General features: G+C 45.1%; 1 long non-coding RNA gene across 1 annotated transcript; it reads left to right on the top strand.

Moving 5' to 3' along the window:
* Positions 1-13,482: 13,482 nt before the first annotated feature.
* Positions 13,483-18,258, top strand: LOC114016866 (uncharacterized). The gene is made up of 2 exons (XR_003561603.2): positions 13,483-14,032; positions 15,257-18,258. It is a non-coding gene; the product is annotated as an uncharacterized LOC114016866 (long non-coding RNA).
* Positions 18,259-20,586: the final 2,328 nt, after the last annotated feature.

Below are 20,586 nucleotides of genomic sequence, written 5' to 3' on the forward strand. Positions count from 1 at the left end.
CACGGCAGGTGCCCTCACCAAAGAGCTCCACACATGTGGAGTGAGGATGTTCCAGTACCAGCTCCAGTTAAGCAGTTTGGGTGCAGCCACCCAGCTTTGGAGGCTGAAAGGTTTTCCCAGGAGTGTTCCTCGGCCTGTTTGATTTACTAACAGACACAAGTCGTACAAGCTAAAGCAAGATTTAGCCCCAGGAAAATGGTGCAAAGGGAACTTTTCTTACAAGCTGTCTGAACAGATGTTCCTGTAACTCTGGGGTTTGGCACCCTGAAGCTTAATAAGGTTCCCCCCTTTCTAGGAAGCGCATACCTTTTACATTAAAGAGTGGGCCTCAAATCTTAAAAGCATTGCTAGCTTTTCCGCTCCCCTCTCCTTAAATACACCCACATATACATGCTTCACATTTATGGTGCAGCCATCTTCACCATGGCCTTAGGGACAGATTTTGTAATCTTGCATTTCGTGCCTGTAAGTGGGCTGTGGTTGCCGTTGTAACAAGAAACTACAGTTGCTGACCGCTGTAACTTGCCAGCCCAAAAGAAGAGGGAAAATAAAAGGATGGAGGGAGTGAATCTCAGTTTAATTTATCTAAATTCAGCATCCCTCAGAAATATTTAAGTACAGCAAATTAATTAAAGACTCTGCTATAAATGGATGGCAAAAAAATAACGTAAAAAGAAGTAAAACATGAGCTGAGCACACAACACTATTCTCATTAGACCTCCTCAATAGATGGGCAGGGCAATATATATCCTTTCACCTTGACCCTTTGCCAAGAGTACTATGTGTTATTATGCGGTGTATTCTTAGAAAAACATCTGCCATACCTTCCTGAAGAATTCATTTCTGGCAAACCCTCCCCCTTTTCAGTTTGAGAATTGTGGGTTTGTACGAAACGTCATTGTAAAACAGGTCTACCACAGCCAAATGTCATTTGGCATACTATATTCTCAGAACCAGCAATTCTGTGCCCTAGGCAGGAATGATGAAATATTGAGGGTAACTATGAAACAAGTGTGAGCGAAGTCTTTCCTTTCGTACCCTCCTCAGCACTGCTGGTCTTTGCTTTAATGCTGAATGGGTGCCCAGCACAGCGGGGGGCCCCCATCGGATGTCGTCAAGAAGGGAACGTGCTCTTTGCTTTTTCTACTCTGTATTGCTCTCAGTCCTGCTGGGCAGACCACAGCTGAAAGCTTCGGGCCCTTCTGCAGGTGACCCATTTGCACTGAGGTCTGGTTGCAGAGATTAACGTGGCCCCAGACAAGGCACACAAGGCGCATTATGTCAAGTGCTACATAAGAGAAGGAGAAGGTGCTATAAATATCACAGGGGTCCAGCCAGGAGCTTGAACAAATCTGGTCCTTCAAGTTCCGTTCCTCACTGCACAGTCACTACAGCCCCATTCCCCAGTCAGCAGGTGAGGCACTGCAGGTGTGTAGCACCCTTGTAGCTGTTCTGGTGGGATTTCCACACAGGAAAAAAACATTGGGAGCCCTCTGGACATGTTTGTGCAGAGGCTAATTCTCCTGATAATTTCATCATCATCATGCATTGCTCATTGCTGCAATTGTCTTAACTGTTAGGGGGCTGAAGGCACGTGTGTGTGAGAGGAGAAGCCCAAAATTTTATTAGTAGTTTGAGAGCTTACGAGGAACGTGGGGAATATTTCCTGCTCTCCTGGGATGGAGTCACAGTTTGTCTTGCGCAGGTTTAAACCAGGAAGCACAAGCTCAAGCCAGGAATAGTTGACTAGACCAAGGAAAGCATGTTGCTGGGTTTTGTACCATCGGGTTTTGTTTACCGACTGAGACAAGTGAGCACTATGGAGTGAACGGAGTTGTGAGAACTGTGGTGAACCTCCTGGAGCCTCCAGTTCCCTGGGTTTGCATTCATAGAGAGAAAGAATCAGCACACAGCCCTCCGACCTTTTTCTTCCCCTCCCCACATCCTCCCATGGGGGAACTGTCCAAGCCAGGCCTGGGAGACCTCTGGTACTCAGCACCAAAAGACACTGCTTGCAAGAACATCTGTTGCTTTCGGAAATGCTTCAGATTCCTTGGGACCCCGGGGAGAGGCTGAACGGGATCTCAGCAGAGGAGGCACCTCCAAACTCTTTTTCCCACATGCAGTGTGCCGAGGCTCTGCTCCCAAGCTGCCGGTGTCGAAGGGAGGGCTCAGCCCCCGTGCCTCGCAGCACAAGGCACAGGCAGTCTGGCAGCAGGGACACGGCCGCTTCCCCTCCAGCTGGGTCAGCCGAGCCTCCTGCTCTTGCAGCGCTGCAGTTAGATGCTGGCTCAAAGCGGAGGCAAAGCACACCCCAAAATCTCTGGGGCGTTGTCAGTGACTCCCCTGCGGGCCTTTAAATGCAGAAGGAGAATTTTGATCCTGATGGATCAGCAGGTGGGGAAACGCTGCTCATCGAGATAGTGGGAACTGCCACCTTTCCCGGCTGCGCCCTCCTGCCCCCAGCCGCTTGTGGCAGGAGGGCTGTGGATCAGTGTGTGAGGAGAGCCAGGATGCGGCCCTTCGGGGGAGGGGTGTGCAGGGCGAGGGTGCGTGCCGGGGGCTGCAGCAGCCGACTGCCCTCTCCAGCCGGCCGGGCAGGGGGGGCGGCAGGAGGGGCCCAGCGCCGCCGCAGCCCGCAGCAGCCGGGGCCCGCCGCGCAGAGACGGCCGGCACCACCCGCCGCCCGGCCCGGCGGCCCCGGGGCTGCCCCAGCCGGGGCCGCAGCAGCGCCGCGGGCGGCGGCCGCAGGGGGGCGCGCTGGCGGCGGGGCGGGGGGCGGCCGGCGGCGGGGCGGCAGCGCGCCCCTTCGCGCTTGTGTCGGTGCCTTTCCCGGGGGCAGGAGCACCTGGCTGGAGGACATCACCCCCCCAACGCGTCACCCTCACACCTCCCTACCGCCTGCTTTTTCGTCTCTCGTGCTGGGTGTCCCCTTGAGCCCGAGAAGGGCGTCCCGGCATGAACCCCGGTGCCGTGCCGGGCGGTGGGGAGGGGGCGCGCCGGGGCTGGCGGGGGGAGCGGGCGGCAGCGGCCTGGGGGCAGTGCGGGCCTCACCCTGCCGCAGGGGCTCGCAGAGCGCGGCGTGCTCCACGGTGGCGGCGTGAATGCGGCTCTCTGTGACTCTGGGTGCTGCTGAAGCCCGGTGCCTTTCCACCGGCACACCCACAAGCAGACCTACCGCAAACAGGAGCGTACCGAATCCACTCACGCCAGAGCCTGGAGAGGAAAAACATGATCTCTCCCACCACGCCTGAGCATTCCTTGTTTAATATCCGTGACTCAAAAGCACCCATGCAAGAATGGACCCCTTTTTTTCAGTCCAGGGACAGCACTGAAATGCTGTGCGAACTCTACAAGTTTAAAGGCAGGGAAATGGCTTGCAGAATTTTTCAATGTCATTTCGGTCATTTAAAATCATTCTGCCTTGCACACTTGGGTCAAAGTTAGTAAAGCAATCAAATTCCTAAGTGTTGGGCATACACAGGGAACTATTTAAAATTATGATCGTTGCCATTTTATTCTGAAAGCAATAAAGGCACAGGTAAGCGTTAAATTTCAGGATCATATTCTGTATTTTCTCATTTCCTCTTTTATTATTAGATATTCCTTTTAATTCTTGATTCATTTCTTTCCTTCTGCTTTATTTATTTATCTCTTTCTAGCTCAAAGACTGCTCATGTACAGATGCTTAGTTTCTTTAATTATTGTGAGGGCTTGGGTTGAGGTTATATGTTTATGTATTTTTAACCAAAAATATACCAACCCTGTATCAGTTTCTACCTTTCTGTTGTTTAGCAAGTTGCTCAGCCTTTGCGTGCAAAAGCTCACTGATGTACTGCAAAACCTCACTGTGTCTGGGTTTGTAGCACACATCCCCTGCACCATAATTAGCAACCCTCACTCTGAACACTGCTGAGTCATCATCCAAATATTCCAATTTTCATCTATTTCTTCATCACGGTCAAATGAGACTATGAATCCAAATGACCCCTGAATACTGGGTGGATAACATTTTTACCCCAAATCGTTAAAATTTTGGAGATTGGAATACCCTTGTATTCAAGGGGAAAAGCCAAATTTCTGTGCAACTAGGTAAAAATCAAAAGAGTAGAGCTGTTGCTTGTACCTTTCCCACTGTGAGACACAGTTACTTCAGGCAACACCTCAGGCTCATCTGAGTGTTGTAGCTCTTAGAGGACGGCTGGGCTCAGATTAGCAGTGTACTCCCATCCTCCGCATCACCATAGATTGGTTACTGTGCCGCTGCCATGGTTGACTGAGCAGTCATGGTACAGAGACAGGGAGTTTTGTGAAGCCACTTGAGCTAAGTAGCTCTTTGGCAGTTGTCTGCTTCTGTGAAGCTCTGGGTCCTATAAAGCCTTCTAATTATTTTTCTCTTAGCAAGCACTCAGGCCTACAGAGTTTTTCTTCTCTGAGGGCTTGCACGTAGCCTGTGTCGCCTAAGTCTTCCTGTGAAGTCTTTGAACGTCTTGAGCCCAACCACACCAGCCTGTGTGAAAAGCTGGGTCAGGATTTTCTTGCTGTAGGTCCACAGCACAGCTTTACTCAAAAGCCAGAAGCGGATGACCTTCAAGAAGTAGAAGCAACCTCTTTTCCCAGGCTTGTCTTCTAACTGATCTGAGGAAACACTTGGACTTAGCTAGGCAGGAGTTAAGAGCGGTGGATGAGGTTAGACCATTATCATTCAGCACATTTCAGCGGGTCAGAGCCAGAGAGCTGAGGCCCATTGCTGACAGTGGTGCAAATCACGACACTACCTGATGATGTTAGTTGAACGTGTCCAAATATCACTGACAGCACAGCAAGCTCTGGCAGCACCTCTTGTTTGTTTAGATGGCAATGAACCATTAGGGCAGAATCAGTCCTTCTAGAAAGATCATTTCAGTGTCTTGAAATTTTAAAATAATTGCCTGTTTTATATTGTGTAAATGCTCACAGAACTGACTGTTGGGTCTAGCAAGGAGTGTTTTTGTATGTATTAATACATACAAAATATGTACAAATACATACATCATTGTAACAGGGGATGTGCTGCTCTAGTTAAAAATGAAGTGTCCAGTAGGAAGTCTTAGTTGAGGTGCTGACTAGCCTATCCTGTTTTAAAGTACATTTCGGTTAATGCCTTCTTTCAGTACTATAGTGATGTATTTATTCTTTTTGTCCCTTGTTAGTCTGGCACATCAACAAACCAGTGTCAGAATAATTTAAAAATCAAGTTGTAAAAAGGGGCAAGATATTTCTGTTCTTAAAATAGCAGTTTCTTTTGAAGCTGTTGTATTATGTGGATTTATCTGGGAAGGGGGTGTGTGTGTGTGCAGGGGGACACTACCTCCTTTGAAGATAGCTCCCTTAACTGTAATAAAGAATAAAGAAGTCTGCACCGTAAGGATTTCTCCTTTAATCTGAATTTTCTGCATCACCTTGACCAGTCTTGCTTAGGCAAAAGTTACTCCAGACTTGGAGGAGATGAGTCTTCCTTCTGCAAGCACTTGGTTAATACCCAGGTCTGGGTGACAAGCAGACAGGAGCAGTCCCTTAGAGCCTCTCTGGTCGTAAAGCAAAGGCCCCGCTACTCTCATCAGTGGGGCTGGAGGTCACAAGAGCATTTGGAGGAGCAGCAAGCAGTTTTCTACCCACCTACAAGGACATACCTGCTCTTCTTACAGATGGATGTCAGCCGTGATATCTTGCTACTCCCTGTCAGGATCTGTCTTGCTTTCCAGCTGATGTGAACTAGGCCAATGATATTTTCTCCCAGGATTTCTGACAGAGTAGCCAGCTCAAACAGAAGCTGAACAAAACAGAAAGTAAAGTGGAGCTCAAGAGGTGGGAAGGTTTTCCTCTGGGAACTACCTAAGGCAGGCTGCTAGCCAATGCAGGTGTCTATATCTAAGGTAGCTCTCCAGAGCCCCCCTTCAAATCAGTGGAGAGAAATCACCTGTTTACGGGAGGTGTCTAAAGTTAGATGAGATGAATGCCACTTCTTTAGGCTCTCTGTCATTGGCCATGAGTGTGGACTCACTGTAGTAAGTGTCAAGTATAGATCTACATATATTTAACCATGTGGACTGGAAACTTAACAGTCATGCCATTTTTGTGAATAAACAAAACTAGTAAAATGGGGAAATGGGTCTCTGCATAGTCCTGGTAAGAAACAGAATCAGTCTGATAGGACTGAAAGAACGGAGTTCAGAGAAGATTATAGAATCTTAGAATCATAGAATGGGTTGGGTTGGGAGGGACCTTTAAAGGCCATCTAGTCCAACCCCCCTGCAATGAGCAGGGACATCTTCAACTAGATCAGGTTGCTCAGAGCCTCGTCCAACCGGACCTTGAATGTTTCCAGGGATGGGGCATCTGCCACCTCTTTGGTCAATGTGTTCCTATGTTTCACCACCCTCATCGCAAAAAATTTCTTCCTTATATCTAGTCTGAATCTACCCTCTTTCAGTTTAAAACCATTACCTGGTGTCCTATCACAATAGGCTCTGCTAAACTGTCCCGATCTTTCTTATAAGCCCCCTTTAAGGCCTGAAAGGCTGAAATAAGGTCTCCGCAGAGCCTTCTCTTCTCCAGGCGGAACAACCTCAACCCTCTCAGCCTGTCCTCATAGAACTGTGTTCAACCCCTCTGATAATTTTTGTGGCCCACCTCTGGATCTGCTCCAACAGGTCCATGTCTTCCCTGTGCTGAGGGCTCCAGAGCTGGATGCAGTACTCTAAGTGGGGTCTCACCAGAGTGGAGTAGAGGGGCAGAATCACCTCCCTCAACCTGCTGGCCACACTTCTTGTGATGCAGCCCAAGATACGGTCGGTCTTCTGTGCTACAAGCACACAATGCTGGTTCATGTCCAGCTTTTCATCCACCAGTATCCCCTGGTCCTTTTCTGCAGGGCTGCTCTCAATCCAGCTCTGGATCAGGACACTACCTGTCACCAGTCTCCATCTGGTCATTGAGCCATTGGCCACTACCCTCTGGATGTGACCATCCAAACAACTTCTCATCCACTGAACAATCCACCCATAAAATCCGTATCTCTGCAGTTTAGAGAGAAGGATGTTATGGAGGACCGTGTCAAAGGCCTTACAGAAGCGCAGATAGATGACATCTGTAGCTCTTCCCTTGTCCACTGATGTAGTTAATCCATCAAAGAAGGCCCCTAGGCTGGTCAGGCAGGACTTGCCCTTGGTGAAGCCATGCTGGCTGTCTTGAATCACCTCTCTGTCCTCCATGTGCCTTAGCATAGCTTCTAGGAGGATCTGTTCCATGATCTTGCCAGGCACAGAAGTGAGGCTGACAGGTCAGTAGTTCCCAGGGTTCTCCTTTCTATCTTTCTCAAAAATGGGGTTCAAATATACGGAGAGCGACTTGGCAACTACATCAGCCAATTGCCTCAGGATTCTGGGATGCATCTCATCAGATCCCATAGACTTACATATATGTTCCTCAGGTGGTCACAAACCTGATCTTCTCTTACAATGGGAGGTACTTTGCTCCCCCAGTCCCTGTCTTGCAGTCCATCCCCTAACAGGTGTGGAAAGAGAGGTTGACAGTGAAAAATTGGTGAGTACCTCAGCCTTCTCCTCCTTCATTGTTACCAGTTTGCCAGTGTTGCTCATCAGGGCAGATACACTTTCTTCGACCTTCATGGAGATTTGACACAAATTTCTGAACTATTTCTAGGGCAAACTATTCATGAATACAAGGTGCCCAGGTGTAGAAGAAAGCTATTATATTTGTATTATATGATGATAGTATAATGAAATGGAGAAGCAAAAGGCTTCTCCTGTGAGATTTATTAAGTATTTGTGCTCCTTCACTGAGTACTCTTCCCCAGTTTTAATTTTTTGCCACAATAAATCTCTCTCGTCTTCTACCAGGGTGTTACTTTATTGTGCACCAGAGGAGGGAGATACGTGCCCACAAACCTTCTGAGAAACACATTTACAGGAAATAAAAAACACACAAGCAAGTCTTTCTGCCCCACTCTCTGTTGTGAGAGTAAGCCCTTATTCTCATTCACGCCTGTTAAATAGCTTAGCTCGGCATTAAACCCGTGCCAACTATTGAAAATGTAGTGGGCTACATAGTGATCATCACATGGTCTTCACCAGGTGCTGCAGTATATGAGTATTGTCTGAGGCAATCATAGCCCACTGAGTGTCATACACAAATGACAATCACTGCTGTTCTAAGAAGTCCATCTTTTTAACTGCTTCACTGGCAGATGGATTCTATACAACGTCTCATTTTCTCACTGCAGGCTGCCTTTGTTTTTTCACATTTTCTGTTCAGGTAATTCAGTATGGTTTGCAGATATATCACACTGCATAGACACATACACCACTAAAAAGATCTCCACGTTTTTTTTCTGCAGCACTGGAGTTGCTCCATACTGGAATTAGCCCTTCATAACCTAAAAATCTCAATACAAAAGGAAACAGGTTTTACAGAGGTAAGGGTTACCATTTTAGCTTTGAGACAATGGAGCTACTTCCACTTTTTCTCCATCCTCCTTGCCACGTGAAAGAAATAAAAACTCGACAGTCAGGCTCCCCATCTAGATGAAAGATTCAAGCTTCAAGCTTTCTCCTGAAATACTTCTTAAGTAAAAGCATCCGCAAATCTTTTGCAAAATTATTTGCTTTATTCAGCAGGGAAAATATAAGATGATCCAACATTTTGGCCTCATATAGGGCTTTCTCAAAGTATATGGAGAACTCAAAGGCTTTTAGAAGAATCCATGTCCTAAAATATTAATGGATTATTTAGGTGGCATGCATAGTTCAGCCTTGTAGTACCTGAATTGGTCTCTGTACATCTGGTGGCTCAGGAGTTCCTGACTTATTTAAATCACTTTCAGGTACTTGTCCCTGGGGAATACAGATCCCGTATTGATTTGTGGTTTTGTTGATTCAGAGTATCTGATTCCTTGAAGAGCTTCTGTTTGTCCTTATTTTGCTTGCCTGTAAGAGAAGGTTGTTCTGAATGTGCAGCTGTTCTTTGTGTCTCTCTTTCTTCACAGTAGGGCTTTTCATCTTCTCAGGACCCAGGCTTGCCAAGTGGATGGCTAAATTTCTTCTGAGGTTTTGAAGAAACTCTTCTCACATAGCTGTCCTCTCTGTGCACAAGGCTCACTAAGCCATATCAAGAGAGCTCTGCTTCAGGAGCAGAGACCTTAGATTTGAGGGTAAAAGAACCATTAGATAGCTTCTGTGCTTGTATATTTGTTTTAGTCCTTCAAACCAACTTATGTGTTGCCATACTATTTCTCTAGGGAATGAGATTTCAGCTCTAATGTAGAGGTATCTCCTCCTGCAGTTGATGTCATCAGTGAAATTCAGTATTTGCTAAACAAATACCAGCACATGCTGATATTGCAAAGAGGACACGGTGCTTGTGCTTTCATTCAGCATCACTGTAACCAGTTTCCCTATCCTGTCAGTTAATATTTGCAAGTGCAGCTGGAACCTGGAGGCCAATGGGCTGCAGATGACAAATTCCTTGATCCAAGGAATGGAGGGCTCCTTTGAAATAAAAGGTATTTGACAATAGAGCATCGGTGTTGAAATCTAAATTAACATGATCCAATTGCCAAGGCTTCCTCACTGCAGAAGGAGGTTAATTAAGCAGCAGTCCCTTCTCCTGAGCAGTCTTTTCTTTGAGGGAATGAGAAACATGAGCTGGAGACTGCAGTACATAATGCCATTAGGTTTATTACTCCCCTTTTACAGCCTGCAGTAAAGAGGACTGTTGCAATTAATGAATGAAGTGGATACAATGCTGCAGTCAAGGTCAGGGTGAGGCATAAAATGCAGAGCCCAGTTCTACCTGAGTCACATGCTGGCAGGAGAAAGCACCATAGTTTGTCAGAGAAGGAAAATGGGATCAGCTCTTCCTTCCAGTGCAAGGAAACCTCTCCCTCACATGTGTCTGACAGCATCCTATCAAAACTCTCCAGGAATGATACAGGGGAGTGGAGTCCAGGAATGATACAGGGGAGCAGAGAGGAAGTTAATGAAGGTGTCAGAGCCTGGGAAGAGAGAGACTGTTGAACCAGTTAGCCAGAAACTGGCGACACTCCTCTGCAGATCACTGGCTGCGACAGGTTATATGTGCTGTTATGGGGGAAAAAAAAGATGGCTCCAGTTCCAAATTTCACACTCTTGCCCCAGTGTAAATCCCAAACAGTCACTGCTGACAGTTCACTGTCGTGTAGCAGAGAGATGTAAAATGCTTTCCCCTTCTCAAGCGTGAAACTGGTTCTTGACTGAAAACAAAGCCAGCTAAGCCTGAAAGGCAGTAACAATATATAATCCTGTATTTTCATTCCCTTTTCCTTGGTTATACACCCAATTTAAAAGCAACAGTTACACATGCCAATCACATTACAGTTCCTTGCATTTTCTTGTATTCTATTTCCCAGTCAATCAGCTCTCATCTGTTTTGCTTTTACCCACTAAACTCTTGGAATATCACTTTTTGGGCTTGTACAGTGTGAAAAAAATAGATCCTTGATTATAACAGTAATATAAATACGTATTTGTGTTCACAATGATTGCAGTTGCATAAAATGGAAATCATAAAGACAATTTCTCAAAGCTCCTGTTAAAGGCCATGAGATGATTGCTAGCTAATGATAGAAAGACATTCTTTCAGGACAAGCTAGTCCACCATGAAGACTTAATATCTTCCACTGGAGCAGATAGCTTTGTTGGAAACAAGACACTATTGCCAGATGGAGCATAGGTCTTTGTGTTTATGTTCTGATACAAAATGCATGTGGAAAGCCTCAAGAGTTTTGGGTCTCCCAGGATGAAGCAAGACAGTAAGATCTAGTTTGCAAAAGGGCTGACCAATGCATTCAAACAGCAAGCTTCTTCGGGGATTTTTTTTTTTTTATTTATTAGAAAGGGCCACATTTTGCCAAGCAGAGAACAGGGCAATCAGCAGTCACTGAGCAGCATGCACTATTTATGCAAGGAGACCTTACACAGAGCAAGGCTCAGGGAACAGAAAAGCACACTAGTGTAACTGTAAAAGAAACATTATATACTCACTGAACTGACTAGATGTGTATATGTTTACCCCCTCCCAACCATACACACATGTTCCGTTTGGGGAAAAGCATTTTCAATATTTTCTAATTTGGGGAGGTGAGGTGGGGCTAGAGAACCATAAAAGAAGTTTCTCGTGCCCTCTAAGAAACATTCATTCCTCTTCTGGCTTGTGTATATGTGCTTGAAGTGTATGCAGTTCCTCCGCCTTACCTCACCCCCAGTACTGTGATGTTGTGCATTTGTTACGAGTCAAGCATCAGCAGTTCTCTCCCTTGGTGGAAGTGCTTCGGAGCAGAGCTGTGCTTGAATACAGCGTGAGGGGGATTACCTGTGGTTTCTGGGTTGTGAAACGAGAGATTCCACTTACAGAGCTCTCTGTTAATACTGCTTTCTTAGCTTCCCCTTGATGATGACTCATGTAGCCATATAAGTGATAAAGTGAAAAATAAGCTTTGGTAAGACCACAACCCTGATGGCCAGATGTGTTCCAAATGGTAAATAAGAGGCCTGTCAGAAAGGAAGTGAAATGTGTGGAAGGAAGAAAACAAGAACATTTATGTGTTTCTGTCCCAGCCCCTGCAACTTTGCAGGTTTGTTTTTATAATATTTTCCCCTCCATGGCTTTTAGGGCTGACATTTGCTGAGGAAGGGACAGGGATCTAATATGACACCTTCTGAAGTTATCACTGTCATTTGAACTACAATATGAGGAGCTTGACCAAGACTTGGGGTCCCATGTACTGTACAAAAATGTAGTGACTAGTAACGCATAGCCCAGAGAGACTCAGTGAGGAAGAAACATAGGAAGTTGCCAATTAAAGTCCAGAGGCAGTACTGAGGATAAAGCTTATCTATCTCTGCTTCTCTGTGTCATCTCCACATCACACTGCTTCTGCAAGACTTTCTCATGGCCCCTTATCCCAGTGGATCCTGGTCACCAAACTGTTGCGTTGTAGGGACAGAAGGTGTCTTAGACCAGCTTCTTAGCTACCCAGAGATTCAAAGAGCTTCACGGTATCTGCAGGAATAGATGAAGGAATAGAATTCAGTCTGTTCTAGAAAGTGGAAGGTATGATGCATATTAATACACATAGTAGTAGATTTAACTTTTTGATCAGGCATGTCTTTATTCTTGCTGTACATGAGTCTGCTTGCAATCTGTGCAAGAATAAATTGCAGACTAACTTATTCTTGGTATGCAAAGCAAGTTCCACAGTTTGCAAAGGGAATGTATGCCAAGGGTGTCCTGTCAGCACTCTGACAATCCTCATGAAGAATAAAAAATGTGAGTCAGTATGAACCTCCTGCTCCCAAGCCAGACACATCACTTTAGCTTGCCTCCTTGCTGTGTAATGAGCTATATCCCTGATCTTTCCTGAAGAGCAATAGTTCAGACGATCTTTACAAGGCTCCAGCCTGGTGTCACAGACAAATTCTGACACAAATCGTTGACTTTCTGCTGCCTTCTGTTTCCCATACCCCCTTACCACAGTGTACTGCCATGCCCTTCTCTTCATACTCCTTCACTCCCACAACAGCAAATACGTCATCTCCTTTCTAAATGGACACATGCTTCCCAACCCTGACTTCTGGTAACCAAAAGTTGTCATCCACTGTCCATAAGTGCTGGGGGATGTTTTGAGTAATAGAAAGTCTGTGAGAGATGGGGCAACTCTGTGGCCACAGGAAAACTCAGTACAAAAAAAAAAACCAACCAAAGTCTACAAGTTATCAGACAGGTATTAGGTCCTTTTGTTCCTGAGAAGCAGGCAGATCCACACAGGACACACAGGCACATTTGATGGCAGTTTCCTGTGGTGCAAGGTGCAGTAGGATGGGAGAAATGCATAGAGAAATACATATTCTTCTATAAAAGAAGCCATTTTGCCCTGCAGCTTGTGTGACCAGGCTGGACATTTCCAGGCTCAAGGCACCAGCTCCTCTTGTTCTCGTGGAGCAGAGGGTCCCCCACAAGATGCACGTGTACATGTGGTGTGGTGCAGTGGGTAGAGCTTAAAAGCAGTGTGAAGAATGGCCCAGTTGTGCTTTCTGCCCTCATAAATACTGAGTTTCATACATGTCTGCATGAGCACCATGCCTCTGCTTCCCTCTTGGTTTCTTTTTTTCATTTTTAATCTCCTCAAGCAGGGACTGGCACATCACTCCTGCCTGTGTCACATGTATAGTCTGTATATGTCACAACTTCTAGCCCAGCATAGTGCCAGCCCAAGTGCTTTCCAGATGATACCCTAGCAGAGATGAAGCATGGAGAGGCCAGGCAGGATGAGCCCACTGGTTCCAGGTGGGGGAGGAGGGGCAGATGAGTGCAAGCCAGCGTTCACAGTGATGATGAGTCACATAGGTATGCACAGTAAGTGGCCCTCCCAACACCCGTGACATCCTTTGCACTGCCTCTTGGTTTCCTGTTCCCAGTGCAAAAACGGTTTGCTTTTAGCAAGTTAAACCTGTTGGTTCCCTGTATTTACCCCCTGCCTTGGATCCTTCAGCATTTTGCTGTGCCTTTTCAATCTGCATGGGTCTGAGATCCTAAACTTGGAGAGATTACAGAGTGAACTCACTCTAACCCTCTAACCGATCTGAGGATGATACTCAGCTGCTAGTACTCATGCCATTCAACAAGAGGCAGCACTGGATTGATCAGTGCCTCAAATTTCACAGATCTTTGGTTCTGATAATTTTCTTGTGCTGTTGTCTAGTTAAAAGTGCGAAACATTAGTTTGTTGACCCAGATTGCAACCCAGTATTTACATGAGGGAAGAAGACACTCCCACAGCAAATTGCACAGATGTGCAACTTCCTCACACAACTAATGATACGAACATCAGCTGGCTTCCTCCCCTCAGTAAACGGACACAAGAACCTGTTGTTTGCAAGAACAAGGAATTAATCATTATTGACCAAGCATTCATTATGGCAGCTATCAAGAACAAGTGAGTTTAATTTTTGTAAAGAGGTCTGTTTAGTGGGGAAGGTGAATGTTGTATTTTGCACTTGGGTGAGAAGGATTAGTCAAGTCCTTGGTTTGCTTGGGCTGTAGCTGGGGCACAAGAATAGTGCAGCATGCGCTCTTGCCTGATGATTAGAACAGCTAGCAGAGTCACAGGGAATCCACTCTCTGATCTGCGGTCAAAAAGGGATGGTCACCAGTATTTGCACTGAGTTTAGTGATAAAAGGGAGAATCTTATTAATATATTTCAAATACAGGGCTAGAGCAAATTATAGCAAATTTGAAGCTGGAGGAAAGTCTTATTTTTAAATACAGGCAGTCTAAATTTATAGTTTTTCATTTTTCTGATACTTCTTATATCTCGGAGACTAATGAGTTGGCCCAGGCACGTCAGCACACAGACAAGTCAAACATCATTAATCTAAAAGTATCTTAGGCCCAATGAGCATACTGTGCTTGATGTGCAATCCAAGACACATGCTCACTGGCTTTTTTTCTATTTTACTTTTACATAAATACATAATGACAGGGAGAAAAGACAAAAGCTCGCATCTGTGTTTGTACAGTGGTTTGTATGTATATACACAAAGTATCCCTCGGTAGATCCAATGTAGGAGATGCCTATGCTTTCAATCTCTCTTAAAATAGTGCTTTCTGTGCAATATATGCAGCAAGCAGTGTTTAACTGTGCACAGACATTCACTCTGTCACAGACAGAAACATGCAAGCACAAAAGAACCACATCTTCTACATCTTCTGCACAGACACTAATACTCATGTCATGGGTGTTGACCCAGGGCTTCCAGCTTCTGCTAACATCCTTCAATAGCAGCCTAAACAAAATGTTCTTCTGTAAATTGATTGCACAGCAGATAGCTTTTCTTGTTGCAAATCTCCATAGCTCAGCAGATGGGAGGAGAGCAGAGGGAAAATCAAACTCTCTGCCCTGGGAGCCAGGCTATCAGTGATTTACAAATGACCCTGGTGATCTGCAATCATTCTGGGCACTTCCTATTGCTCAAGCCCCTCTGCCTCTCTCTCTTGCATTCTCTTTCAGCATAATAAAGCTAAGGAAATCCAGGAGGCTGAATGCAGTGCTGCAGATTAGTGACAGGAAGGAAACTGGATATGCACCAATTAAGATCATTTGCCTTCTCTGATCTGCAGATGTTTTTCTCTCAGAAATGCAACTTCTTTTTTTTGCAGGTGACACCCACACATCTCCTTCACTTACTGGCGATGATAATAAAGGAGATAAACAACTGGAGCTCATGCAGTTAGACTTAATCTTTGTATGTCATCGTCACCAAGCAAAGCCACAGCAATAGGAAGGCAGAGCTGTTCTCTGCTGCTTGTTTCTAACTGACATTTCTTCACCAAGTTGCTCATGTAACCTGTGGATTCTTTGAACTTAAATTTGCGCCTGCTGTCTTTCACAGTGCATGGGTACTACCATGCAGGGCTGAGCTGCAGCACTACATCCTCCGCCTATACCCCGGTTGTTATTTTGCCTCTGCCTTTGTGGTCTGAAGTCGGATTGCAGAACTACAACAGAAACTCCTTAATAAAAATTAAAAAAAAAAAATAGTAACAAGAAAGGAATACTCCGATTTTAAAACCTTATAGTACAGGTTAAATGTAGAACATGTAAGTAAGCAATTCTTTACTTCAGAAAGGAGAAAAAGGCAGAAATAAGGGTATTTTTATAATCTTTTCTGGTTAAGTATATATGCATAGTTATTTTGACTTAAATCACAGGAAATAACCGCAGAACCTTCATCCTTCCAAGGGCTGCTTTTACTGAAGGAAATTCACTGGAGCTACAGTCCAAACTAATGCATTTTTCTTACTGCTGGAGAGAAGCCCTGGAGTTGCTTAACTTGACTTTTCCTGCAGTCAGCCCTTCATCCATCCTGCCTTTCCAGCCTGCTGTGGTTGCTTGGCCATTGCCCTTGGAATATAATTTTCTGCCTTCATTTCAAGAGTTTCCTGGGACTCAACAGTGCACCCAAGTCCACACACAGGACCTAACCTGGCTTTCATCATCAATGCAGCTAGTTTCTCATTGATGCCTATGCAGTAAAAAGTACTCTTTGAGGCAAGGGCTAGGGTGTTTTTAATACTATTTCTAGTATATGGCCAGGGAGAGGCAGGAGCCTGCGCTGTGCAGTGCATCCTGCAGCTGGTTTGTTCATTTCCATTCCCTGAGGGGCTGTTCTAGAGTTTCACTGAAGTGGTTTCAGAGTGGTTTCTCCTTTAACCCCTTTCACTTCTCGCCTCCTTAGGGGTGGATTGCTCCATCACGGGGCTGGTCTTGAAAGCAGTGTCAACATTGTGTGTCTGCATCAGGCAAAGAGGCTATGCCCTTGCTGTCCAATTCTGTATCTTCATAGTCTCACACTTTCTTGTTAAGATAAAACATTGGCATTACTCTAGCATTCTGCTAATGAGTGAAAAAGCTACACAAGATAATGCTCCCAAAGATGACATTCCACCCTGGACTTCAGCCTCTGTCCCTGTGCATCAGGAGCCAATGACCTATGCAAACAGAGAAAAAATATCCTTTCTCTAGCCAGTTTTGATTTGGCTGGGGAAGGCTAAGAAGCCCAGGAAGAAACAAAAGCAGCTTACTTCGTCATCTTCATGAGAAAAAAATAAACAGCTCTCATCTTGACCACTGGTGTTTGAAGATTAAAGTAGCCCAAGGGCTGTCACAGGCAGCAAGCATAGCAGGAAAATTAGTTCATTCTGACTCACAACAGAGTGATCTAATTTAATGGGGCACTGACAAGGCTGTCGGGCATTAATTTAGCTATTATCTAAGTTAGCCTGATTGATGGTTGTGTCCTGCTAGAGTCCTCCATGCAAGGGGCTTGAGATGTCACTCCAACTCTGTACCTGCAGTGGTGCCAGCGGAGCGCCTGCTCCGACGGTACCTGGGGCCTCTTGCTGCAAGGGAGCGGAGCAGCATCTGTCAGCAGCGTATGCTCAGAGGGGCAGGCAAAGTCCCTGCAGACAGGGAAAAAATGCAATTATAATTAAAGAGTCACTCCGGTCACACAAGAGGGCAGAAGAGAGGCTGGATAGGAAAGCTGCCTTCTGGCGTTTCCTGCCTTTGATTTCTTAATTTTGCAACGTGATCTCTTTTCTTTTAAGGTACTTTAGTATGTAATTTCTTAAGCTTCTTTATTTTAGAGCAAAAGGATTTTGTAAAAAGACTATTTGATCCTCCTACCAGATTGAAACCACTATGTGAATTTCCACAGAACTGTAGTGTTACAAATTGCTTGTTTGTGTCTTTGTTTTTGCTGGTTAGGGAGTAATCTTTCCTGACTGAAAAACTGGAGTTGTTCCAGCCCATGAAAACATTTCAACCTGATGCAGAATAGTTCCCTTGAAGGAATAAAAAAAACCCAAACCAAACCAGTGAGGAAAAGAAATAATGTGGCCACGTAATGATATAATGGCTAGGAAAACTGGCATTTGAAAATTCCCGGTCATTTCAATGGTCAGATGAATGAGACAGAGCCAGCTCCCCAGAACTGAAGTGCTCCTGTTAAGTGTATGGGTCCTGAAAATACAGTTACATTTCATTTTTATTAACAATAAAAAGGAGAAAAAGTAAGAACCTGCGCCTTGATCCTGGAGATCCAGTAAAAAAAAAGAACAAAACAACAAAACCCAAAAAAACCAACAACAAATGAAAACCACCGTGAATTTGAGACCATTCAGCTTTTTGTCTCTTTGTAAATGAGTTTGTATGAAATTGGCAGCCTCCTAATACTTTGTCAGCCAAATTGGCTACATCAGACTATCTGCATGCCCTTGAGGCTGGAATAGTAACATACTGTAATGTGATGCTCTAACAAAAGCACCTAATTGTGAAGAACAATCCATTTGCATCAAGATAAGCAGCTAGTAATGTTTCCCTCTCACAGCCACTTACAGACACTGACTTTGGCTACAAATTACTGCCTAGTGCTGTTTTCAGCCTTCCCCACTCTCTATTAGACCTTAAGAAAGCTGATGTTTTACTCATTACCCTAACCTGTTTTCTGGCTAGTGTGAGTGACTAACAAAATTATGTCTTAGTCTGTGATTCATCTTGAATAAAAGTATTTTCCAGTTGCACAGCAAAAGCCTTGCTGAGAACGGAAAGATCTGATCTTCAGCGCTGCAGCCTTTGCTTGTGTGCTCCTAAAACTCAAGCTTTTTGTACCATGTCATTTATTAGTATCAAACATACCATCAGCAGCCAAAGTTGCTTCTGCTGTCAGGGCATGTCTACAGGCATAATGAACTTGGCAATAGCCAAAAGCCTGCTATGCACAGGAAATGAAACGTACAGAAATTAAAGGCACTGTGGGAAGCACGTGGTGTGGGATTCCCACGTGGTTGCTTGGCAGGATTGAAAATCTGAAAATGATGGGAAAAATCAAAGGGATGAAAGTCCCAGAATCCTTCAAACAAGAAAGCACGTATCTACCCAATCCCCACATGGCTCCAATCTCCTGTGGCAACTCCTTACCCCAAACTGAAGAGGAATGTGGCATACAAGACAGTCTTTGTGAAGCAAATAACTAGTCAGGGGTGCATGTGGAAGGCTGCACAATGGTGTTAGAGATTAACAAATTGAATGGATTCCTGAACTGCTGAGGCTGGCATAGGAGTGAAACTGAAAGAGGCGATATGCAAAGAAGGAAGATGTGATGTTGTTTGACAGACACCCAGGGTTCATGTTTACAGCTCCAGAAGAAAGAAGAGGCATTTTGAAAAAATCTGATAAAGGATGAGGATATTGAATTTGGGGGATTCAAACTAGAAGGAATGTCCAAGACTTTTGGCTTTAGTAAACCTGACAACCCCAATGGTAAAGGTTCAAAATACTGCAAAGATAACACAGGCTACCTCCTTGGCACTTGTCTCCTAGGGGCTTGGTTCCTGGAAGCCCAGAATAACCAGGGTGTTGTTTTGTGCTGTGCTGGAGACGTGCAGAACAGGAATCAGCGCGCAGGGGGCTGGAGCTGTGCAACCTTTGGTTGACCCCTTGCAACATATGTTGATTGCCGTTCAGATATGACGACTGCAGATCAGATGTTCATTTGACACTGAGATCCAAAAGTGGGGGGAAGGAGGATGAAAAATGAAATCACTGTTCAGCAGGGTCGTATTTACATTTGAATTAAGACCTGTGTGCAAGGCAGAAAACCCCATTGATCTCTTGCTGCCCTCCATAAGGGCCAGTTTCCAAGTTCAGAGCAGCAACAGAGGGAGGTTTCTCTTTACATCATCCTGTAAACAGCTTATAGACCCCAAGGCAGGGCCATGGAGGGCCAGGGTTGTCCTGGCATGTTGTGTGTTGCCTAAAACCAGATGGAATAAATTAGGGTTGCTCTGTTTGTCATATATGCTAATCCACATATGCAGAGCCAGACTTCAGGCTTAACTGGCTTGCGTCTCTGCAAACACTTTCTTTTAGTCCCTTACAGTGGTGGATCAAAGGTGTTTACTGGTATCTCAACTCTAATAGTCTGTAATTCATATCCCTACAGTGCTTTAATACAAAGACGATATCTACTTTAACACAGTGCTGAGGCCTTTCTTGTCCTGGTTCTCCTCATTTTTTTCATTATATGTTTAGGATGTTTCCCTGTATCTCTCTCGCTTTTTGGTCAGTTGAATTAATACTTGTTCCACATGTTCTAGGACTTACTTTCCAGTATCATGTCCTGGGAGCTATCAGTATGTTTTATATATGGAAATTACAAAAGTGTTAGGGGACAGAAAGTAAATTATACTAACATTTGCTTTAGAAAGTAATACTTTCCTCTGACTAGCCTCAGGCCCAATGCATTTATTCAGGATTTAATTTAATGTATCTATTTAATAATTTTAAAAGAAGATTGCAAAAAGTATAATAAACTCTAAGGGATATAGATACAATGAAGTAGATGTATCTATATCTAAATATATACAGATGCAGTTAAACAAAGAACATTTACCCTGGTTTATGCTTTTGATACATATTTGCACTAGAAGATGCGATTTTTCACAGCGCATTGTAATCAGAGCACTTGTTAATGTTGTGTTACGCAGTGACAGCACTGGTAGATGGCGTGGAGCATGGCAAGACAGTGCCTGACGCGGGACTGCGCCCAGGCCACTGCTGTCTACCAGGAGAGGCTGGATGTCCCTGGCACAGGACCACCCACCTCCCCCCTCCAAGTGAGGAAAGAGGGGGCAAGACACTAACACACCCCCCCCCCAGGCAGGGTGAGCAAGGAGGGCCAAGCTGGGACCATAGGGGACTGCCATGGGGACTGCCTGGCCCCTCCCCCCCCCCGCCCCCCCATGCTGCGCAGTAAGGGGCTTTTCAGGAAAAGAGAGTAAAAAAGTTATGTGGAATAATGTCAGCCTTGGGGAATTTGTGCATGTGGGGAGGGGAAAGCAGAAGAAATAAATAAAAAGGCTTTGTTTTGAAGTTCTTCAACCCAACCATAAGCTTTTGGGTTTGCTGAACTGACCCAGAGCAAAGC

This window comes from Falco cherrug, chromosome 8, assembly GCF_023634085.1.
Source record: "Falco cherrug isolate bFalChe1 chromosome 8, bFalChe1.pri, whole genome shotgun sequence".
In the NCBI taxonomy this organism is placed as follows: Eukaryota; Metazoa; Chordata; class Aves; order Falconiformes; family Falconidae; genus Falco; species Falco cherrug.